At 38.5% G+C, this 25,851-nt stretch overlaps 1 pseudogene; it reads right to left on the bottom strand.

Annotated features, from left to right (window-relative positions):
• Nucleotides 1–6: 6 nt before the first annotated feature.
• LOC138031489 (leucine-rich repeat-containing G-protein coupled receptor 6-like) lies at nt 7–25,320 on the bottom strand (annotated as a pseudogene).
• Nucleotides 25,321–25,851: the final 531 nt, after the last annotated feature.

Genomic DNA, 25,851 nt, shown 5'->3' with positions numbered 1-25,851 from the left:
GGGAAGCAATGAGAGGTGGAGTTGCAGTTCTTGTGGTATCCAGAGGGTCATATATAAGGGAATTATATGCAGACCAAACAGGAACTTGCGTTGCATTACATAACTCCTCAGGTTCTTGTGTTTCCTGATGCGAGAGGCTCGATAAGCTGCCCCCTAGCATCCATGCAAACTCTTTTCATCTAACAACAATAGGTAACTCATCTTTATCATACAGCCTGAAGTTGGGGTATACTGGATTCTTGGGTGTTTTGGGAGGTTCTTGTCATTCCATTAGCTCAGGAATTGATTCGGGAAGGTTGCGTAATGTGCGACCTTGACTTGGTTGACTATCCAATCTAACAGCGAGACAAAATAATGATAACATTTATATTACAAATTTTCTATAAAAATAATCAAATGCGCATTACAAACATTACAAAAAATACAAAAATAAGAACCTTTTTACAATCACTATGGAATCAAAGACGAAAACTACACTACTTTACAACTGGTTATAAGAAAAGTAATTTGCAGAAAAACTATATAAAAATCTAAATAAAAACTAACTGTACTAACACAATGCCTTGCTGAATAAAAATGGCTTGAGTTTCTGTTTAAAATCACTTTTTGTGCGAGCAGGTATAAAGCTTACGGGGAGAATCTTCCAAAGCCGTGGCGCTGCCGCCATGAAGGATCGATCCCCCATGGTAACTTTTGTGAAACGCTTTGGGGTTCTCAGAAGAATTCACTTGTTCTTTCGCCGTAAATCATGATGGGACGGCGGTAAAACAGAAATTAAATCAATGAGATATTAAGGAGCTGAAAATAGTAACAAAAAATGTAAAAATGATCAACCAATATCTATGATATTTTAAGAGGCTTGTTAACTAACCTTATCTGTGGAGTTGTGTCTCTAGGATCCGTCTTCTGGTAGATAGCCATTGCGGTGCCGTGAAGTGTGTGTTTTCCATCATGAGTATCCTCTGCAAAATCAACGTTGTCGATTGCGAAAAATACATGTCTATTTTTCACAAAGTTCTCGGGGAGGTACATTCCGCCATGTTGATTCATGCGCTCAAGAACACTTTGTTCTATTTGGGCTTCAATGCTAAGTAACCCGTTGTACTCAACACTCATTCCAAAACCATGAAGCATATTTACGCGATCTCTTTGCTTCTGATAGATTGTCGTAGAGCCAAGCCAGCAGCCAGTTGTTGAGGCATGTCCCTAGAAGATTTGATTACTTTAGACTTGGTGTTGCTTTTTTGTCTGTCAGTCAGGAACATACTTACTGCAGTTTGTGCCAAGCTCATTGCTCGCTTGTGGATTTCGTTTGACTTGTTACTGGCGTTGATGTCAGTACTAGGCCCACTTATCAGCCATCTACAAAATGAGTGAAGCTCCTGTGGTAGATGGTTGCTGTTTAAATCTTGAAATGATCCAGTAAAGACCCAGTTTTTGCACTGACTGATAGATCTTCTAAGGAATTTCGCAGCCTCAAATAGAGTTTTCATTTCCTGGTCACTAACATCAATACTACCCTCTGACTGCTGGATTGCAAAATCACGTGAACTCTTGATGGGTAATCTTTCGGACTCGTTGACTCTTTTGAGTCTGTGGAACTCGGCACCTTGTATTTCATTCAACAAATTGGTGCCAGTGTCGAAAGTCTGGGCTAACCTGCACTGAACTTTGCGTATGCTCTGATGATGACGAGCCCCGTGAAAATGCTTTGCAGGAAGATGATAGTGATGAATATATTGTTGACAATGATGAAAGTGACAATAGCTATGATAGTGCAAGTGATGATGATGAATACGATTAATGTTGTGAATTGTCTTTATCACACTTTTAATGGGCGACTAATCACAGTTTTAAGATTGTAGATGGTTGCTATTCTTGTCTCTTGAAATGATGTTATCATACATGTGAATGACATTAATTTGCATTACGGAGAAAAAAGTAGTTTAAAGATATAGCCTCGTTTTCATGTCTTTAATCACGTGATAAAGTGGTAGAAGGTTTCAGTTTTTGATGTGCGAAAGTCTATGAAATGTTTTTTCGTCATTATAACTTACTTTGGTAGTGATATTTTGAAACAAGATACGCAAAAAGGGCACATTTTGGATTTAGACTCGTTTTCATGCTTTAGGTCACGTGATCACAATTTCCATCTAAAAGTGTGTATAATGTTAGAGAAAAGCTATTCTTACAATTTGGTGATGAAATATTGACATATAAGAGGGAATAAAGACGATTTAAGATGTAGCCTCGTTTCCATGCTAATATTGTATGAGACGTGTTTTAATCCCCCGTGAATCGTGCCGGTGCGGGTCACAAAGTTGCCGACAACATTTTTCACGTTCACTAAGGTCCCCTCAACCTATCTAGACCAGTGGCTTGCTTTAAGCACTAACTTCCCACGGGGGTACACTTGCTCCCTGACTATAAGCACATTTCTTATGTTGTCAGTGTCGTGCTCTTTGTCATAAAATCACCTTGATAAATCTGGAAATACGCATATACAAAGAAATCCCGCTTGACATTAAGTGTGAGTTAGCTTATTGGGATTCATTCAAGTTGTGTTTTTTTTTTCTCAAACCGCGTCTTTAAAACTTGTCAGATTTGTTTTCGTGGTCATGAAATAAAGCTGTTGTATCTAAATATGCAATTTCTGTACTTCACCCACCCGTCAAAAGAGAAAAAAAGATATTTTCGAAGGAAGTAACCCGTTCATAAATTGAGGTGCACATCTACGAATAGACGTCAAACAACAAGTGTATCCTGTAAGCATGTTCAGAAAAAAGTGTGATCAAGACAAAAAGAGCAAGAAAGAGGTAATGTACTCAATAGGTGTGTTCACCAGGGTATGCAAATCTCACTATTTTTAGGTCGAAAGTCTGTTTCGCAACACGTCAGACGAGACTTATCTGGCATTGAGCAATCGCGGCTGTTAAATACTCTGCATAACTTTCAGAGCCGTATCTATACTTCTTGCCAGACTCTGAAGCTCTAGTACTACGAAATAGTTTTCGTCGTCAATGGATCATGGCTCAGCCCTTAGTCTTTCCAGTCACATTTTTCATAAATTACTTATTGGATCCCCTCAACCATGTTCTTTTTAAGAGTAGAAAGCCGTTTCGTATATTGAAATCGACACTGGTCTAGGAAATCCTTCACTAGTGACTGGTTATATCAAGTAATGAACAAATCTTAATTTTGCAGTCGGAAGTGAGCAACTTGAGCACTTTATTTAAGCACCCTTCTGAAGTTTTCAGATTTGCGTTCTTTGTCATGTAATAACCTTGTTAAATCTAGAAATACATGAGCAAGTGTAACTCGTGAGGGCGTTTAGTAATATGCTTTCTTTAAAGTGGTCACAACAGCTTTGAATTGTTTCGCAACGTTACATAACAGAAATTTGGTCCTTACAGTTCTTTTAGTTGGGCATTCTTATCAAAAATGCCGTCAGGAAGATCCGTCAGCTGGTTATCTGACAACCACCTACCAACAAAAAAACAAAAATTTAAAGCTATAGCGACAGTTCAAGCCTTACCAACCTGTTGGAAAACCCAAAGACTTCAAGGAACATCGAGCGGTGGGAGCTAGTGAGCCTATATTGCCATCACTGTTTTGCTTTCGTCGATTTCTTGGGCTCCAAGCAACATGTTAGTACGTTAAAAATGGCAACAAAGATATTTTGGCAACAAAGATATGGCAACAAAGATATTTTTGAAGGAAGTAACCGGTTCTTAAATTGAGATACACATCTACGAATAGACGTCAAACAACCAGTGTATCCTGTAAGCACGTTCAGAAAAAAAAGTGCGATCAAGAGAAAATAAGCAAGAGAGAGGGAGTGTACTCACTAGGTGTGATTGCCGGGGTATGTGAATTTCACAAGGCTTATTTTTAGCTCAAAAGTCTGTTTCCCCAGACTTTCGCAATTGTTAAGCAATACCTCAGACGACACTTATCTGGCATTGAGCAATTGCGCATGTTAAATACTTAGCATAAATGTCAGAGTCGTTTCTATACGTTCTCCAAGAAACCATTGGATTCAAAAGCAATTGTAGACTCTATTTCTCACTCCGGGTCTTGAGGCAAAGATCTGCCAATTTTCTTGCTTACGCTATTGCAAACATTCGTTTATTCTCCACTCCGAAGGTCAAATGGCAGAAAGATAATTCGAGTACTACTGGCATGCAGTACACGGAAGGCTATAAGTTAAGATTTCCTACAAATAAGAGAAGATTAGCCGACGTCTACGGAAACAGACTTCAGTTTCTGTAACATCTAAAAACAACTTTACTGAAATTAACATATCCCAAGGACTAGACTAAGCAAATTCTTCTCTGCCTTCATACCTTGTCTGGTGTAATTAAGGCGTGGTGAGATTTGCTCCAAAGTAAACTTTCAATTGAAATGGATTTTTCATTCATTTACAGAACCCTTATTCTTTTATTAATCATTCTATTAGAATAACCACAAAAATAACAACAAACAAAAAATACCTCACGAGAACTATCTCACTTCCTATATGATGAAAAAATCACTTTTAGTTGGCATTCTTATAAGATTTTTATTTGATGAAAAGTAAGAATAACCGTCATATTCTCTCATAAGTAGTCTCTATATCAACGAAATGAACAAAGCCTTAAATAATTATCAGTGTTGTCTGATATACCTTTTTACTTATGCTGTGCAAGCATAGAAAGCATTTCAAAAGAAGTGTTATACACTTGTAGTCATCTATCTCAGTCAGCATTTCTTGATTATATTAATAAAAGAAGTACTTACAGGGTTGCTAGCTGGGTATTGTTATTAAAGACACCTTCAGGCAGTTTCTTTAGCTTGTTGTAGTCCAGGTGCCTATCAACAAACCAGAAACGGCTTGTTTTGTTTCGTGGTTGGCAAATTTCAGTATCAAGAGAAATGTATGATTACACTGTAAATCATGTAGAGAAATCGAAGTATTCCGCCAGGCGATGTGCATTTTGACGTTTGTACTCTTTCGAAGTGTGGGAGAAGAACACTTTTCCAAAGACAAATGGATGATTAAATCATAACCATGCTTTACATGGGTAGAAAATAGCACTTCAAATTAACCTCTCATAGTTATGCCTTAAAGGCCAACCTTCAACTGACAGGCTTTTGGAACGTTTGTTTTTGTTATGGAAATTCCCGTTACCACTTTACTAGTGGCTATATCAAGTAATCAAGAAATCTAACGTTGTCAGCCAGAGGTGGGCAAAAAAAGATTTTATGAAAGTACCGCTCTGAAGTTGTCAGATTTGTGTTCTTTGTCATGTAATAACCTTGTTAAATCTAGAAATACATGAGCAAGTGTAACTTGTGAGTGCGTTTAGTAATATGCTTTCCTTAAAGTGGTCAAAACAGCTTTGAATTGTTTCCTAATGTTACATAACAGAAATTTGGTCCTTACAGTTCTCTTAGTTGGGCATTCTTATCAAAAATGCCGTCAGAAAGATCCGTCAGCTGGTTATCTGACAACCACCTACAAACAAACAAAACAAAAATTAAAGCTATAGCGCAGTTCAAGCTTTACCAACTTGTTGCAAAACCCAAAGACTTCAAGGAACATCGAACCGTGGGAGCTAGTGAGCCTATATTACCATCACTGTTTTGCTTTGGTCGATTTCTTGGGCTCCAAGCAACATATTAGTACGTTAAAAATGCCAGATCATTCTCCCTGTATACATGTTTGTCTTTGCCAGACTTTGATGCCCTAGTACTACGAAATAGTGTTCGTCGTCAATGGATCATGGCTCAGCCTTTATTCTTTCCGGTCACATTTTACCTCAAGTAATTATTGGATCCCCTCATCCATGTTGTATTAAGTGTCAAAAGCCAACTAGTGTATTAAAATTGACACTGGCCAAGGAAACCCTTCACTAGTGACTATATCAAGCAATGAACAAATCTTAAGTTTCCAGTCGGAAGTGGGCAACTTGAGCACTTCATGTAAGCACATTTCTGATGTTGTCAGTTTCGTGCTCTTTGTCATAAAATAACCTTGTTAAATCTGGAAATACGCATATACAAAAAAATCCCGCTTGACACTAAGTGTGAGTTAGTTTATTGGGATTCATTCAAGTTGGGTTTTTTTTTTTTCTCAAACGTCTTTTAAACTTGTCAGATTTGTTTTCGTGGTCATGAAATAAAGCTGTTGTATCTAAATATGCAATTTCTGTACCTCACCCACCCGTCAAAAGAGAAAAAAAGATATTTTCGAAGGAAGTAACCCGTTAATAAATTGAGGTGCACATCTACGAATAGACGTCAAACAACCAGTGTATCCTGTAAGCATGTTCAGAAAAAAGTGTGATCAAGACAAAAAGAGCAAGAAAGAGGTAATGTACTCAATAGGTCTGTTCACCAGGATATACAAATCTCACTATTTTTAGGTCGAAAGTCTGTTTCCCGATACTTTCGCGATTGTTAAGCATCACGTCAGGCGAGACTTATCTGGCATTGAGCAATTGCGGCTGTTAAATACCCTGCATAACTTTCAGAGCCGTATCTATACTTTTTGCCAGACTCTGAAGCTCTAGTACTACGAAATAGTGTTCGTCGTCAATGGATCATGGCTCAGCCCTTAGTCTTTCCAGTATAATTTTTATAAATTACTTATTGGATCCCCTCATCCATGTTCTTTTTAAGAGTAGAAAGCCGTTTCGTATATTGAAATCGACACTGGCCTAGGAAATCCTTCACTAGTGACTGGGTATATCAAGTAATAAACAAATTTTAAGTTTGCAGTCGGAAGTGAGCAACTTGAGCACTTTATTTAAGCACCCTTCTGAAGTTTTCAGATTTGCGTTCTTTGTCATGTAATAACCTTGTTAAATCTAGAAATACATGAGCAAGCGTAACTCGTGAGGGCGTTTAGTAATATCCTGTCTTTAAAGTGGTCACAACAGCTTTGAATTGTTTCGCAACGTTACATAACAGAAATTTGGTCCTTACAGTTCATTTAGTTGGGCATTCTTATCAAAAATGCCGCCAGGAAGATCCGTCAGCTGGTTATCTGACAACCACCTACAAACAAAAAAACAAAAATTTAAAGCTATAGCGGCAGTTCAAGCTTTGCCAACCTCCTGCAAAACCTAAAGGCTTTGAGGAACATCGAACGGTGGGAGCTAGTGAGCCTATATTGCCATCACTGTTTTGCTTTGGTCGATTTCTTGGGCTCCAAGCAACATGTTAGTGCGTTAAAAATGGCAGATCATTCTCCCTGTATACATATTTGTCTTTGCCAGACTCTGAAGCTCTAGTACTACGAAATAGTGTTCATCGTCAATGGATCATGGCTCAGCCTTTATTCTTTCCGGTCACATTTTACCTAAAGTAATTATTGGATCCCCTCATGCATGTTCTATTAAGGGACGAAAGCCGACTAGTATATTGAAATCGACACTGGCCAAGGAAACCCTTCACTAGTGACTGGGTATATCAACTAATAAAGAAATCTTAAGTTTCCAGTCGGAAGTGGGCAACTTGGGCGTTTTATGTTAGCGGCTTTCTAAAGTTGTCAGATTTGTGTTTTTTGTCATGTAATAGCTTTGTTAAATCTAGAAATACGTGAGCAAGTGTAACCTGCGAGGGCATTCAGTAACATACTTTCTTTAAAGTCATCACAACAGCTTTAAATTGTTTTCCAATTTTATTTAACAGAAATTTGGTCCTTACAGTTCTGTTAGCTGGTCATTCTTATCAAAAATGCCGTCAGCAAGATCCGTCAGCTGGTTTCCTGACAGCCGCCTACAAACAAAAAACAAAAATTTAAAGCTCTAGCGACATTTCAAACTTTATCAACCTGTTGCAAAACCCAAATACTTCAAGGAACATCGAACGGTTGGAGCTAGTGAGCCTATATTACCATCACTGTTTTGCTTTGGTCGATTTCTTGGGCTCCAAGCAACATGTTAGTACGTTAAAAATGGCAGATCATTCTCCCTGTATACATGTCTGTCTTTGCCAGACTTTGATGCCCTAGTACTACGAAATAGTGTTCGTCGTCAATGGATCCTGGCTCAGCCTTTATTCTTTCCGGCCACATTTTACCTAAAGTAATTATTGGATCCCCTCATCCATGTTGTATTAAGGGTCGAAAGCCGACTAGTGTATTGAAATTGACACTGGCCAAGGAAACCCTTCACTAGTGACTATATCAAGTAATGAACAAATCTTAAGTTTCCAGTCGGAAGTTGGCAAATTGAGCACTTCATGTAAGCACATTTCTGATATTGTCAGTTTCGTGTTCTTTGTCGTAAAATAACTTGTTAAATCTGGAAATACGCATATACAAAAAAGTCCCGCTTGACACTAAGTGTGAGTTAGTTTATTGGGATTCATTCAAGTTGTGTGTTTTTTTTTTTTTTCTCAAACGTCTTTTAAACTTGTCAGATTTGTTTTCGTGGTCATGAAATAAAGCTGTTGTATCTAAATATGCAATTTCTGTAATTCACCCACCCGTCAAAAGAGAAACAAAGATATTTTTGAAGGAAGTAACACGTTCATAAATTGAGATGTATATCTATGAATAGAAGTCAAACAACCAGTGTATCCTGTAAGCATGTTCAGAAAAAAGTGTGATCAAGAGGAAAAGAGCAAGAAAGAGGTAATGTACTCAATAGGTGTGTTCACCAGGGTATGCAAATCTCACTATTTTTAGGTCGAAAGTCTGTTTCCCGAGACTTTCGCGATTGTTAAGCAATACGTCAGACAAGACTTATCTGGCATTGAGCAATTGCGGCTGTTAAATACTCCGCATAACTTTCAGAGTCGTATCTATACTTCTTGCCAGACTCTGAAGCTATAGTACTACGAAATAGTGTTCGTCGTCAATGGATCATGGCTCAGCCCTTAGTCTTTCCAGTCACATTTTTCATAAATTACTTGTTGGATCCCCTCATCCATGTTCTTTTTAAGAATAGAAAGCCGTTTCGTATATTGAAATCGACACTGGTCTAGGAAATCCTTCACTAGTGACTGGGTATATCAAGTAATGAACAAATCTTAAGTTTGCAATCGGAAGTGAGCAACTTGAGCACTTTATTTAAGCACCTGTCTGAAGTTTTCAGATTTGCGTTCTTTGTCATGTAATAACCTTGTTAAATCTAGAAATACATGAGCAAGTGTAACTCGCGAGGGCGTTTAGTAATAGGCTTTTTTTAAAGTGGTCACAACAGCTTTTAATTGTTTCGCAACGTTACATAACAGAAATTTGGTCCTTACAGTTCTTTTAGTCGGGCATTCTTGTCAAAAATGCCGTCAGGAAGATCCGTCAGCTGGTTATCTGACAACCACCTACCAACAAAAAAACAAAAATTTAAAGCTATAGCGACAGTTCAAGCCTTACCAACCTGTTGCACAACCCAAAGACTTCAAGGAACATCGAGCGGTGGGAGCTAGTGAGCCTATATTGCCATCACTGTTTTGCTTTGGTCGATTTCTTGGGCTCCAAGCAACATGTTAGTACGTTAAAAATGGCAGATCATTCTCCCTGTATACATGTTTGTCTTTGCCAGACTCTGAAGCTCTAGTACTACGAAATAGTGTTCGTCGTCAAGGGATCATGGCTCAGCCTTTATTCTTTCCGGTCACATTTTACCTAAAGTAATTATTGGATCCCCTCATCCATGTTGTATTAAGGGTCGAAAGCCGTCTAGGGTATTGAAATTGACACTGGCCAAATAAACCCTTCACTAGTGACTATATCAAGTAATGAACAAATCTTAAGTTTCCAGTCAGAAGTGTGGGCAAATTGAGCACTTCATGTAAGCACATTTCTGATGTTGTCAGTTTCGTGTTCTTTGTCATAAAATAACCTTGTTAAATCTGGAAATACGCATATACAAAAAAATCCCCCTTGACACTAAGTGTGAGTTAGTTTCTTGCAATTCATTCAAGTTGTGTTTTTTTTTCTCAAACGTCTTTTAAACTTGTCAGATTTGTTTTCGTGGTCATGAAATAAAGCTGTTGTATCTAAATATGCAATTTCTATACTTCACCCACCCGTCAAAAGAGAAACAAAGATATTTTTGAAGGAAGTAACCCGTTTATAAATTGAGATGCATATTTATGAATAGACGTCAAACAACCAGTGTATCCTGTAAGCATGTTCAGAACAAAAGTGTGATCAAGATAAAAAGAGGAAGAAAGAGGTAATATACTCAATAGGTGTGTTCACCAGGGTATGCAAATCTCACTATTTTTAGGTCGAAAGTCTGTTTCCCGACACTTTCGCGATTGTTAAGCATCACGTCAGACGAGACTTATCTGGCATTGAGCAATTGCGCCTGTTAAATACTCCGCATAAGTTTTAGAGTCGTATCTATACTTCTTGCCAGACTCTGAAGCTATAGTACTACGAAATAGTGTTCGTCGTCAATGGATCATGGCTCAGCCCTTAGTCTTTCCAATCAGATTTTTCATAAATTACTTATTGGATCCCCTCATCCATGTTCTTTTTAAGAGTAGAAAGCCGTTTCGTATATTGAAATCGACACTGGTCTAGGAAATCCTTCACTAGTGACTGGGTATATCAAGTAATAAACAAATTTTAAGTTTGCAGTCGGAAGTGAGCAACTTGAGCACTTTATTTAAGCACCCTTCTGAAGTTTTCAGATTTGCGTTCTTTGTCATGTAATAACCTTGTTAAATCTAGAAATACATGAGCAAGCGTAACTCGTGAGGGCGTTTAGTAATATGCTTTCTTTAAAGTGGTCACAACAGCTTTGAATTGTTTCCCAACGTTACATAACAGAAATTTGGTCCTTACAGTTCATTTAGTTGGGCATTCTTATCAAAAATGCCGTCAGGAAGATCCGTCAGCTGGTTATCTGACAACCACCTACAAACAAAAAAACAAAAATTTAAAGCTATAGCGGCAGTTCAAGCTTTGCCAACCTCCTGCAAAACCTAAAGACTTTGAGGAACATCGAACGGTGGGAGCTAGTGAGCCTATATTGCCATCACTGTTTTGCTTTGGTCGATTTCTTGGGCTCCAAGCAACATGTTAGTAGGTTAAAAATGGCAGATCATTCTCCCTGTATACGTGTTTGTCTTTGCCAGACTCTGAAGCTCTAGTACTACGAAATAGTGTTCATCGTCAATGGATCATGGCTCAGCCTTTATTCTTTCCGGTCACATTTTACCTAAAGTAATTATTGGATCCCCTCATTCATGTTCTATTAAGGGACGAAAGCCGACTAGTATATTGAAATCGACACTGGCCAAGGAAACCCTTCACTAGTGACTGGGTATATCAACTAATAAAGAAATCTTAAGTTTCCTGTCGGAAGTGGGCAACTTGGGCGTTTTATGTTAGCGGCTTTCTAAAGTTGTCAGATTTGTGTTTTTTGTCATGTAATAACTTTGTTAAATCTAGAAATACGTGAGCAAGTGTAACCTGCGAGGGCATTCAGTAACATACTTTCTTTAAAGTCATCACAACAGCTTTGAATTGTTTTCCAATGTTATTTAACAGAAATTTGGTCCTTACAGTTCTGTTAGCTGGTCATTCTTATCAAAAATGCCGTCAGGAAGATCCGTCAGCTGGTTTCCTGACAACCGCCTACAAACAAAAAACAAAAATTTAAAGCTCTAGCGACATTTCAAACTTTATCAACCTGTTGCAAAACCCAAAGACTTCAAGGAACATCGAACGGTTGGAGCTAGTGAGCCTATATTACCATCACTGTTTTGCTTTGGTCGATTTCTTGGGCTCCAAGCAACATGTTAGTACGTTAAAAATGGCAGATCATTCTCCCTGTATACATGTCTGTCTTTGCCAGACTTTGATGCCCTAGTACTACGAAATAGTGTTCGTCGTCAATGGATCCTGGCTCAGCCTTTATTCTTTCCGGCCACATTTTACCTAAAGTAATTATTGGATCCCCTCATCCATGTTGTATTAAGGGTCGAAAGCCGACTAGTGTATTGAAATTGACACTGGCCAAGGAAACCCTTCACTAGTGACTATATCAAGTAATGAACAAATCTTAAGTTTCCAGTCGGAAGTTGGCAAATTGAGCACTTCATGTAAGCACATTTCTGATATTGTCAGTTTCGTGTTCTTTGTCGTAAAATAACTTGTTAAATCTGGAAATACGCATATACAAAAAAGTCCCGCTTGACACTAAGTGTGAGTTAGTTTATTGGGATTCATTCAAGTTGTGTGTTTTTTTTTTTTTTTCTCAAACGTCTTTTAAACTTGTCAGATTTGTTTTCGTGGTCATGAAATAAAGCTGTTGTATCTAAATATGCAATTTCTGTAATTCACCCACCCGTCCAAAGAGAAACAAAGATATTTTTGAAGGAAGTAACACGTTCATAAATTGAGATGTATATCTATGAATAGAAGTCAAACAACTAGTGTATCCTGTAAGCATGTTCAGAAAAAAGCTTGATCAAGAGAAAAAGAGCAAGAAAGAGGTAATGTACTCAATAGGTGTGTTCACCAGGGTATGCAAATCTCACTATTTTTAGTTCGAAAGTCTGTTTCCCGAGACTTTCGCGATTGTTAAGCAATACGTCAGACAAGACTTATCTGGCATTGAGCAATTGCGGCTGTTAAATACTCCGCATAACTTTCAGAGTCGTATCTATACTTCTTGCCAGACTCTGAATCTCTAGTACTACGAAATAGTGTTGGTCGTCAATGGATCATGGGTCATCCATGATCCAATGGATCATGGCTCAGCCATGGCTCAGCCATGGCTCAGCCATGCAGGGATAGTCTTTCCAGTCACATTTTTCATAAATTACTTGTTGGATCCCCTCATCCATGTTCTTTTTAAGAGTAGAAAGCCGTTTAGTATATTGAAATCGACACTGCCCTAGGAAATCCTTCACTAGTGACTGGGTATATCAAGTAATGAACAAATCTTAAGTTTGCAGTCGGAAGTGAGCAACTTTTTAACATCTTTTGGCAAATAATTAAACGAAACACCCTGGCTTCGTATACAAACAAAATTCATTTCCCCTTACCACTTTACTAGTGGGTATATCGAGAAATCTAAAGTGGGCAACATAAGATTTTATGGATGAAATGATATATGAACTCGATCATATATGAACTGCGGATATGAAATCAAGTGAAGCTATGATCTTCGGAGTTGTGAACGCAATTTTTGCAATTGCTTAGAGAGGCCTGAAAAATTCAGGACCTCAACGGGATTTGAACCCGTGACCTCGCGATACTGGTGCGACGCTCTAACCAACAGAGTAACGAAACCGCTGACGTTGGGAGCTGGTCATTTGTGGGTTGTAATGTTCCCGTGAGGAGTGAATCAACGATGAAATGATATATGAATTGGATCATATATGAACTGCGGATATCATTTAATTGTTGATTCATTCCTCACGGGAACACTAGAACCCACAAATGACCAGCTCCCAACGTCAGTGGTTTCGTAGCTCAGTTAGATAGAGCGTCGCACCGGTATCGTGAGGTCACGGGTTCAAATCTATCCTGCGGAGAGCAGACGCATTTTCAGAACTACAGAGGAAAATTGAATGGCAATGTAAACTTGACAAGTGCTCTTCTGTTTGATACTAACTCCCCCCCCCCCCCCCGTCTTAATCGTTGTTATGTTCATACAATATATATATATATATATATATATATATATGTAAAATGAAATGACGTGATAAATTGATCATCAGCTAAAAGTGCTCAATGGGTTTACCAGAGCTTTGAATAGATACGTAGACTTGAAGTAGGTCAAATGTTTTTGACCTAGTTCAAGTCTACGTATATATATATATATATGTATGTAAATGAATGAATAATCAGGACACGATCATACTTTTGCCTCTGGTTTTCATACAGGCCTGTTTCGTACAGGACGTTTAGTTTGTCCTGCACTCATCAGTGTGTAACCGAGAGTGATTTTATTCGTTGAAGATTACCGCTTTTTAGTCATACATGGCCGTTCGTGTTGCACGCTCCTATTTACCTAACGTTCTTCAATACGTGTTTCTCATTGTGTCTACATTTACTAATCAACTCGTTGCGCTTATTGAGTGTTGCTGTTTGCGGCTGGCATATGATGTAATATTTTTCAGCTATGCATAAATTACAACGTTTTGTCGCGTTAGTATAATGCGAGGCGTGACAAAGAATTTTCCACGAAATTGTATAGTCAGTGTTGCTGTCCTTTAATTGCCAAATGTATTTGCTCAGTTCAGTTGAGTTGCTCTTCGCTCTTGCTTTAAACCATGCTTTATGGTTTGCGTACCTTGCTTTGAAATCAGTTGCTGTGAGTCCTACGTACTTTTCTTCCTTTTCGCTGGTCTTCACCGTTGCCTGATACACGATGTCTCTTGAGAGGCATTTTCCTTGTAATGGGCACGTGGTATTCCTCGGACAATTGCATTCCTTCTGGACATTATCTTTGCTGCCTTTTGCCAGTTTTCTATTGTTATTTCCTTCGATGATTGTTCTTACGTTTGGCATACAGCTGTAGGATAGTTTTATTGTGTTCTTGTTGAAGATCTTGTGTAATTTATTGCTTTTCGGAAAGGAAGAAAAGGTAATAACAACGGTTTCGATGTAACGATGGGGAGCTTCGATGGGGCAGAATCATGTGAATTAGTGGTATGTTACATGCTTTCGCTATTACAAGCAAAACATGGGTCATCCTTTGGCTTATACAGAGATGATGGATTGGGCATAGTCAAAGGGACACCAAGGCAAATTGAAAATGAAGAAGGACATTTGCAAAACATTCCAGGAGAACGAAAGTGGTCAATTTCCTTGATGTCACCCTAGACCTAAACACGGGAAAGCACATACCATACATGAAACCAAACAACGTGTTACAGTACGTCAACATCAAATCCAACCACACCCCAATCATCTTAAAGAACATTCCTGAAGGAATCAACAAGCGACTGTCAGAAATTTCTTCGAGTGAGGAAGTCTTCAATGAAGCAGCCCCCGTATATCAAAAGGCGCTGAGCGACAGTGGATATGTTTACAAACTCAATTATGTTAGACCAACGGCTCCAAAGACAGGGAGGCGGCAAAGGAAGCGTAACATCATCTGGTTCAATCCACCCTACAACGAAAATGTGGGGAGAGAGTTCCTGAACATTATCCGTAAATGCTTTCCGAAAAGCAATAAATTACACAAGATCTTCAACAAGAACACAATAAAACTATCCTACAGCTGTATGCCAAACGTAAGAACAATCATCGAAGAAAATAACAAAAGAAAACTGGCAAAAGGCAGCAAAGATAATGTCCAGAAGGAGTGCAATTGTCCGAGGAATACCACGTGCCCATTACAAGGAAAATGCCTCTTAAGAGACATCGTGTATCAGGCAACGGTGAAGACCAGCGAAAAGGAAGAAAAGTACGTAGGACTCACAGCAACTGATTTCAAAGCAAGGTACGCAAACCATAAAGCATCGTTTAAAGCAAGAGCGAAGAGCAACTCAACTGAACTGAGCAAATACATTTGGCAATTAAAGGACAGCAACACCGACTATACAATTTCGTGGAAAATTCTTTGTCACGCCTCGCATTATACTAACGCGACAAAACGTTGTAATTTATGCATAGCTGAAAAATATTACATCATATGCCAGCCGCAAACAGCAACACTCAATAAGCGCAACGAGTTGATTAGTAAATGTAGACACAATGAGAAATACGTATTGAAGAACGTTAGGTAAATAGGAGCGTGCAACACGAACGGCCATGTATGACTAAAAAGCGGTAATCTTCAACGAATAAAATCACTCTCGGTTACACACTGATGAGTGCAGGACAAACTAAACGTCCTGTACGAAACAGGCCTGTATGAAAACCAGAGGCAAAAGTATGATCGTGTCCTGGTTATTCATTCATTTACATACATATATATATATATATATATAACTAACTAACTGCAGACAGTACTGTTTCGGCCTTCTGGGCCTCATCAGTGCAGTGCTGATGTCTAGGATGGAGGTTAAGCTATAAAGCCACCCCAGATGTCCCACACATGTGGTACATCCAAGTCATGCCAGAGTGCTCAAACTAGCGAGCTAGTGAGCATGCGCAATTGCTAGCGGCAATGACTCATCCTAGTAGAGTGCTCAATTTGAACATGAAAGCAAAAGCTTTGTAATGCCAAAGAGCTATATATATATATGTATCCTTCTAGGATCCTTCCTTGTCATCCGCTAAGTTGACTACGGTCGTGCATCATTAACTTGATTCTTAGTTGGGTTTCAAGTGAAGTTATAGGCTCCCCTACCTTGTCCCCTTGAAAGAAAATTTCCCGGGAGGCCCACGCCTTAACCACGTAAATCACCTCTTCGATGGCTGTGTTGCCAGCATGGTTGTACTGGTGGTGTAGTGGTGATCACACCCGACTAGTAATGGGGGGACGTGGGTTCAAATCCCGCTCAGGGCAAATTTTCTTTCAAACATTTATTCAGTTAAAAATATGATTATTTGGGGTGTGCATTGTCAGGGTTTCTCTCCTACACTTTCTCTCTCTCTCTCTCTCTCTCTCTCTCTCTCTCTCTCTATATATATATATATATATATATATATGTATGTATGTATAGCTTGAATATCTGTAGTGGTTGACCAAACGATAAACTCCCAACAGAAGGATGCAAAAGGATGCACGTTGTCTCCTCAGTTAGTATTTAATGTTGCATATAAACTGGAGAGGAAGACAAAACTTCACGAAGGTTTAGGAAATTTAATAAAAACGTTTCGGCCCCTCGGCCTTCGTCAGTTAAATTTTTTCTTAAAATAGAGTACAAGTTAAAAATCTAAGGATAAAATGGCCTAATTATTACAGCAGTGGAGACTATATAGTCTCTGAAAGACTAACAATGGCTATTGTAATGGAATACAATGAAGTAGTGAATTGTATGGTACAATACAATCCAAAACTAAAGCTTGATCACTAAAACACAAGTAATGATGTAATAATAAAATCTAGAGTTATGCAAGTGATTCAAACTATTTATGTAATACCGAGTACAAATTAGATGGGACTATAATGGAAACAAAAAAGCTTTTAATGGAACATTGAAATTGATCCGTTTTTTTGAACGAAATTCACAGCGCTTATTGAGGCCAAAAGGCTGCAGTGTGCGCAATTGTGCCGCCCAATAACCCTCCCGCTTTAATAAGGTGTTATCTAAATCTCCATCAGTGTTCATTATCTTCTCAATGACAATGAAATTGAAGTCCGAAAGGTTGTGAGGAAATTTATTGAAATGAATGCCAAGCTCGCACGATTTTTTGTTTCTTTTCATGTCGGATTTGTGGTTTCTGAACCTGACTTTAAATGCATTGGAAGTCGAACCAACATACTGCACTTTGCATTTGTTGCAGGAGGCTAAGTAAATAATTCCAGTCGAATTGCATCCAAGGTTTTGTTTGATTTGATACGACCGGCCAGTTGCAAAACTTGAAAATTCACCAGCTTCCAACAAATAATTACAACAGAGATCACATCTTTTGTTGCATTTAAAACATCCGCAATTTTCAGCCTCGTCATGGTTTCGACTTCTTTTGAATTTGGAGGGTGCAAGATTGTCCTTCAAATTCTTTGTTCTACGGTATGCTGGAATGACGGATTTGGCAGGAAAAATTTCCCTTACTACTAGGTTGGATTCAAGCAAGTGAAAATGTTTTTTAATGATCAACGAAATATTAGGTAGCCTCGGATTGTAATCGACCACTAAGGGAAAGGTTTTTTTCTTAGTTTTTGTTTTTGGCTTGAGAACATCTGATCTCTCCATTTGCATGGCCCTCTCAAACTGTTTGTCCACCAGATTCCCATTGTAATTTTGTTGTTTGAGGTAGCTTTTGTATTCACTACAGCGCTTCATAAAAGAGGCGTTGGTGGAACAGTTACGCCTAATTCTAAGGGCTACTCCATAAGGGATAGCTTTCTTACAATGATCTGGGTGTGAGCTATTGTAGGGCAAATACAAATGACTATCAGTGGGCTTGGAATAAATATCTGTTGAAATAAAGCCATCTTGTAAAAGGAGAGTAAGGTCCAAAACATTGAGGCTGCTTTCAGAATAAACCAATTCAAATTTCATGGTATGATATAGTGAATTAATATAGTTGGTAAATTCAAGGAGTTTCTCAACACCCTGTGTCCATAGATCAAAAATATCATCCCTATATCTCAACCAAAGCATTGCCTTAATTGTACCCTCAAATTTCGCTTTGTGATCAATTACGCCCATAGCCAAGTCTGCATAAGAGCACGCATTCTTGGGCCCCATCGCGGTTCCGTGCTGTTGAACATAGTTATTGTTATCAAATTGGCAATTGTTGGATTCCAAACAAATTTCCACAGCCTCTAAAATGCATTCTGTGGATGGTAGTTTGACAGATCTTGCATCTAATGCATTTTTAACTGCAGTAACCCCCAATTCGTTGTCAATATTGGGAAACATTGCAACAACATCCCATGAAACTAACAAAGTACCGGTTGGAAAAGGCCTAATTGATTAACTTCGTCAATCTTATTGATAAGATGCGTAGTATCTTTGATAAAAGAAGGCAATCTTTCTGCTAAAGGTTTCAAATAATATTCAGTAAAGGCAGATAACTTTTCAATCGCTGTTCCGCAACAAGAAGTAATAAGGCGGAGCGGGTTACCGACTTTGTGGGTTTTGACATTGCCAAAAGCTGTTCCAGGTCTCGGCCGAGTGTTGGTAACCCAATCAGCGATTTCATCTGTTATTTGACCTTCCCTGCGCCACTTGCTACTCCAATCTTTAACTAATTTTAAATGCTTTTGTGTAGGATCTTCTGGCAGCTTAGCATAGTGCAACGTGTTATCTAATTGACTGGACATTTTTTCTGCGTATTCTTTTCGGTCTAATAAAACAAAACGAGAGCCTTTATCTTGAATCCTAATAACCCTGTCATCTATTTTCAAATTTTTCATTGCATGACGTTCCTCTTTACTGAGATTGCCCTTAGGTTTACGAGAGTTCTTAGGGTTTAAAATGTCATTTCTGACTTTTGATAGAAAGAGTTCCACTTCAGGAAAAGCTGATTTTGGTGGGTCCACTTACCTTTTGAGGGCACAGGAGGCATGTTCATTTCCACCCGTTATATATATATATGTACTTTAGTACGTGCGATTTGTATAGTATGCTGTTTGTTATTAGTTGATTTTATCCTTTATGAACATTGTTGTATTGTTGTGTTGCAAATAAATATTTAAAAATAAATAAATAAATAAATAGTCCACTTGGACTTTTATTTGGTCCACTGGGACTTTGGGTGGCGTGTGTTTTTTCATTGTCTATTATCTTTTCCCCTTTTATGTTTGCTATTACAAGGAACACATGCCTGTCATCTTTTGCGCCTCACTTCAGGGATCCGGAGCTTAGTCGTTTCACCAGCTGTACACCATTGCGTTGTCTAGGAGCAAGAGCTGATTCTAGCTCTGCACCGAACGCTATTCCAGAGCTTTTGAGAAATTTAGACTTTGGGATGCTGGTTACAAAGAAATCAATGCTCTTACCTCTGATTGTTTATCTGTTGCCACCTATCTAGAGTCATTAATTCATAGCAATTCCTCTTTTTCGGCTATAGAAGCCGCCTTTTATGGCATTCGCTGGGCTCATAATCTCTGTGGATTTCATAATCCTTGCCAATCTATTCTTGTTGAAGGCGTTTTGGAATCAGCTAAAAGAAGCCTCTCTAAACCAGTAGTGGAAAAAGAGCCTGCCATTCCTGATACAATTTTGGCAATTTGTGAGAAGTTTGCTTGTGTTAACGCCAATTTATCTGATTTAGGTGCTGCTGCTATTGTGTTACAGCTTATGCTGGTTTTTCGCTTTGATGGGCCATACCTTAAGGAAATAGGCCCACGCAAGGACAGAGAAAAACTCTGACCAGGGTGGGAATTGAACCCACGACGTTCGGTTTAGATCACATCAGACGGAAGCGGGTCATAGGAATTGAAGATGTCAAATTCACGGCAATGAATATGTACAAGTACAAGGGGTTACGTTTATCCAAACGTTGGCTGTGTAGCACTTATATTTCAACAGGATTAACTATGAGAGGGTAATGTGAAGTGCTACTTTCTACCCATGTAAACCATTTGAGCGTTAGCCTTACATATGGAAAAGGCCCACTTAAGGTCGTGGGTTCAATTGCCACCCTGGTCAGAGTTTTTCTCTGTCCTTGAGTGGGCCCACTTCCATTAGTAGGGCTAACGCTGACATGGTTTACATGGGTAGAAAATAGCACTTCAAATTAACCTCTCATAGTTATACCTTAAAGGCCCACCTTCAACCGACAGGCTTTTCGACCGTTTGCTTTTGTTATGTAAATTCGGGTTGCTTATAATAGCGATCTGATTGGATGAATTTCAGCTTTGGCAGGTTTTACATATATGAAAATTGTTCAACGGCTCACAATGCTTGTCGGTTGAAGGTATGCCTTTAAGAAGCACCGTCATTTCTTATTCACGAGCTCGGGAGGAAGTTCTGGATATTTTTTCCCAACTGGGTCCGCCCCGGCCAAATTGTTTGGCCTCCACAGTCTTAGGCCTGTTGGCACCACTGCTGCCGCAAACGCCGGCTTTTCTGATAGGCTCAAGAGTCATGGCCGGTGGCGTTCAGACAAAGCCAAGGACAGCTATGTCAAGAACAATCTCGATGCTTTACTATCAGTTTCCGAAGAGTTAGAGCTTTGGGGCCTTGCTAGAATCCATTGATATTACAATTGTTATTACGGTTAGTAAGTTTTTATGGACAATACATTTGTAGCGTTGGAAAATGATACCTACGAAATTGCGGATCATTGAATCCTAGTAATCCTAAAGCCGGCGATTTGTGGTTAGTCTAGAAGTCTCCTTGTTTGACTCCAGGATATATTTTTCTTTTTGCGGTAAGTCTCTTTGAACAACCTTCACATTACATTAAATTTCTCTTTCTTTATCATCGACAAATGGAATTATAGCTGGTAATAAACGAGATGCTGATGCTTGTCTGCGTCTGATAATGTTTAGTATGAAAATGCTTTGTTCTCGTTTCACTGCAGAGAACAAATGTATTTTCTCACGTTATGGAATGTACGCTATTGTAGCTCGGGTGTTTCGGTATTCCCCATTAAGTGTGTATAGTCTGGTAGTACGCATGACTATTTGTACTAGTCAGGTATATATAGACATTTCTCGCAGTTCAAGGTCACTCGACGGCATCTCTCGCTACCTCTCTGTAAAATATCCTTTGCGATATTCGTACTTGTACGCCAATGTAATGTAATCAGTGCCGACTACTACGGGTGTCAGGATGATGTTTGCTCATTCGAGAAGTACTGATATATGCAATATAATTAAGGTTTGCTGCAAGTTTTTTTTAAGTTGAGCTATATTTTTTGTCTGCAGAAATTGATGTTTAGAAGACTTTTCATTGTATATTTGGTATTTGTAAATATATGTAAATGCGGCTTTTGCCTTGTTTATGGTGGATGTGCACTTCGCTATCAAGCTAGTTTACAGGCACTCTACTTTTAACAATGTGAAAAAAAAAATCAAACTGGTTGAGGCAACGAGTTGGCTATTTGCAAAATGTGGTAGAGTTGCAATTGAATCCGGGATAACCGGACATATATTCAACGGGATTTGACCCTGGAGCAGCCGCATGCAAACCCAACGCCCTAACCACTGGACCACGCTGCCTCCTTAAATTTACAGTATAGCTTTGCAGTCTCCGATGTACGGCTATATATTCTGTAATTTTACTGCCCTTGTATTAACGCATCATGATAACTGGCAATAAACGAGTTTTCTATATCTCATCCTTGTCTGCGTCTAATGATATTTAGTATGAAAATGATTTGTTCTCGTTTCACTGCAGAGTGATTAGAGAACAACTGAATGCATTGAGGGGTGGACACCAGTAACTGTTATCAGTCCTATATGTGGACAGCAGGGAACTACTGTTATTAGCATTGGACATCTAGATGAAAGACACTATGTATCAGCAGTTCCGTTAGGTTATTATAATGACAGAATTTCAGGTTATAATATCAGCAGTGTTACCAATGTCAACAATACTAATTTATTATTCGGAGGTAATATTCGGTAAATTAACCATGGCCAAAAATTGTGTGTGTATCAGCATTAATTTCTCCAAAGCAGACGCAAAAAGAGCTTATATGAGAGACTCGGTCAGGCGAAAGAGACAAAATAAGGAATTCAGGGGAAAGGAAAACAATGCGAAACGCCAGAAAAGATCTGAAAATATTGATAGGGAATATGATTTCATAAGGGTAAAGCTTCCAATACAGAACATGTCAGAGAACTATAAACAGAAAAGCACAGAACAATTTAAGGAAAGCTGTGCAGAGCTCAAACCTAAACCAAACTGAAATTCTTCAAGAATTTTGGTTTTATCGACGGAGTTGATAATGTAATTTGGCCACCGTACTAAGAGATTCTAAAAGCTGAGGTTTCGAGCGTTAGCCCTTCGTCAGAGCGAGTATACTACTTCCCCAACGACGCAGCACCACAGTTTCTTTGGAAACTAGCCCCTTCATTCATTTGAAATTCTTCAAGGTCAAGATTCTGTTAGACATTCCATGTCAAAAGTGATTCATGTAAATATGTAAACTTCCAAAGGGTGGTCAATTATCTATCCATGGCAACGTTGTTAAAGTGCCAGCATATGCGAGTTCAACAGTAATTACTTTGCCAAGGTCCATTAATGAATCACAAACCATACCAATTAAACTGAAAAAACGCTTAAGTTACAAACATCATTTAAGTATGAAAATGTCCGACCAGCCAAAGTGTTAGAAGCAGCAAACTACCTTGTGCATACTAGTGAGGGACAATTGGCCAGAAAATGTGGTCACTGCTCTTTCAGATCCAACTGCTGTAGGCATAAGTAACATTAATGAATGGGAAGAATTCTATAATGTTCAAACCACAAGTACCAGCGTTCCTGATATACATTCAAATAAAATTATTGCTGAAAACATTCAAAACGCTCTAGTATCTGTTGATAGACGTATTGATGAGATTTTAACAAACAGTGATGATGAGTGGTGCGAAGTAGAAGAACGACAGTCTGGTGTCACAGATACTTTACTGCAACAACCAGATATAACTGAACATTTTAGGAAGATATTAAGCTTTGCACCAGGAGCTAACCGGCTGATGATGAAATTAACAATGTGACCTGGCAACAAAAATGAGACCTTATTCAAAAAGACCCTGTAGCCTGTGCTAGAAACTTTGAACAAATGGTGCAGCTCTTTATAAAGGATGTGTTATGCGTAAGAGTAATCGTATGCCTATTGGAGAAATAGTAGAATTCTATTACAGGGTTATTGAATTCCATCAAAGGAGATCACCTCACATACATGCGTTATTTTGGGTATCTAGTCACATATGAGAGCCCCCTGTGCTGTTACACCATTACCCAGCTGTTATATCACACTGACTAGTGCATAAAGGAAACTTCAGCCTGCCAATTTCAAACAATTGCGGTAGCTTTCATATCCACAAGCAACTACAGTTGTACTTTGATTAATCTACAAGAGACAATATTTTCATCAGCGAAATCAAAGTTCCAAATATTTTTGCACTTGAAGTGAAAACGTCTTGCCACCCGTTTTACATATCTTTTGTCTCCTCTTTGGTGGAACGTTGTAAAGTCCTACAACTTCATAGCCCCCTAAGATGCAGTAAATTGTTGCGCACTCTAACCTTGGCATTTTCCATCCCCATGCTACCACTATGAAGTTTATTATTTTTGGCATGATTATTCATGTATAGTAATTTAGGACAGTGAAAACTCAAAGCCACGAAGATAATTTTAATGCCACATAAAAATATAAACTCTTCGGTGTCATGAAAATGTGACTCTCGGTTAGGGATCTGGAGTGTTTACTCGGCGACGATAATATTTCCAATTTCGTCCTCTTTGGAAGTTCCAAGTCAAAACTGAGTGGAGAAGAGCTTTATTTATTGTTTCTCTCTGTTTCTTGGTCGTAAGCGAAAAATACGTAAGTATTTGACATGTTTCTCAGTGCCTGGAAAAAAACAGTTCGACTTGAGTCCCCCTTCCCCTGGGAAATTTCTGGCTTTCGTCTCCTCCTCCTTCGGGAATTTCCAGTGACCTTCCGTGGGTGACGGGGGTATGGATATTTTCCGAGACCAGACCAGACGTATTATATGTACGTATGAATGTATTGAACTGATGGCAATTACGGGAATACCTCTCTTAGGTAGAGATGAATAGTGATTTCCTAGTCACCTCTAAGCTAGTCTTTCAGAAAGTGCGAAAAGTGCCATTTATTCGTGGGTATATACAAATAAAACTTCACACAAGTTTACCGGTGGTGACTAATTTACATGTAACTATTATCTTTGCGAACTTAAAAATTTAAGCACAATCAAAAGGAAAGTAACACCATGTAGCCATTCCGAAAGAACAAATAAATGTTTGCATTTTTTTTCAGTTGATCGAACTTACTGATGCTGGCTACAAAAGCAAAGTTAATTAAATATACCCAATTAGCAGTTGTTTGTCGTGTGGTTATACGTTAAACAATATATAGCAGCATAAATGCTTAGCATTCCTCGCTCTACGTGGATGTTTCTTTTTCAAATTGTGCTTGCAGTTTCCCATCTAGTACAAATATGAAACTTACAGATAAGTAGTATTTACTGGCAAGGGTCCTGGAATTGACGTCAATTGCAGCCATGAACAATTAACAGTTTCCAATCCCTCAGAGCAACTACAGGGCTTTGGACATTCTGATGACGTAGGACAAAAAGATGAAAATGGCACTTTTTTTCTTAAAGGGAAGACACAATTTAAGTTCTCGTGCAAACTCTCAAGGAAAAGATCAAACACTGATTTTTTTGGTAGAATAGCATATATTAATTTGTTGAACAACAATACTAATAATGAACGAAATAAATATTGTATTTTGAAGAGAGGGGTTATACACGAAATGAAAAGTGATCCTGGCACTTATCTGGATAATTCAACGCATAATCAGCAAACACAACAGGGAGAATGATTTTGAAAAGCATCTTCTAACGTAGTAGACGGCGGTTGCGGCAAAACGAGTTTCCATGCAGGGCAGATGTCGTTTTTCCGTCTCGCTCAGCAGCCCAGCTCATACAAAAGCCTTCTCCTAACCGGTAAGAAGAGTGTTAATTAAAATAACAATTTTTTTTTTGTTTGAGTACCTTCGCCAAATGTGTGATTGTTTCCTTTCCATACAAACAGGAACAGCAAGAAAAACCCTTGTTTGCCAAACACAAGCACTTTCATGTCTGTGCCAATGCTTGATCTTTTGCATATAATTCCTGTCTCCTGTACATAAATATTACAAAAATGGTGTTTTCAATGTCTAAATAGTTCTCTTTAGGTAATTACTACTTTTGTTTCAAGATGCATAAAAGTGTATTGTAAGCCATTTTATTCATTTTTAAGAATATTTTATGCTAAAACGGTTACGACTAAAATGGATACTCCAAAATAAAGTGAGACACTTTATGACAACTACGTAACACAACTTACAACTTCAGGGCCAAACAAGGAGACAAAAACCGGTCATTCCATGCACCCCACGTAGTATCGTTTGTAGTGTTAAGCACTAATCTGCACTATTTAAGCCTTGGCACTTATTGGAGAATGGTTGGCTTTCATAAATTGTTCTGGTTACACATATTTTTTGAACTTAATAAAACTTAAGTTAGATCGTTTGGCACTTTATATACACAAACCTAAGTGTTTCACGTTATTTTGGAGTATCTATTCTAGTCAAAACCACGCTGAAACTGGCTCGGTCATTGTTTTTTTTCTGAAAATGAGACAAAC

Source organism: Montipora capricornis, chromosome 14, assembly GCF_036669925.1.
Source record: "Montipora capricornis isolate CH-2021 chromosome 14, ASM3666992v2, whole genome shotgun sequence".
Taxonomy (NCBI): Eukaryota; Metazoa; Cnidaria; class Anthozoa; order Scleractinia; family Acroporidae; genus Montipora; species Montipora capricornis.
Note: the sequence above shows the minus strand (reverse complement) of the source record. Positions and strands in the feature narration are given on the sequence as shown.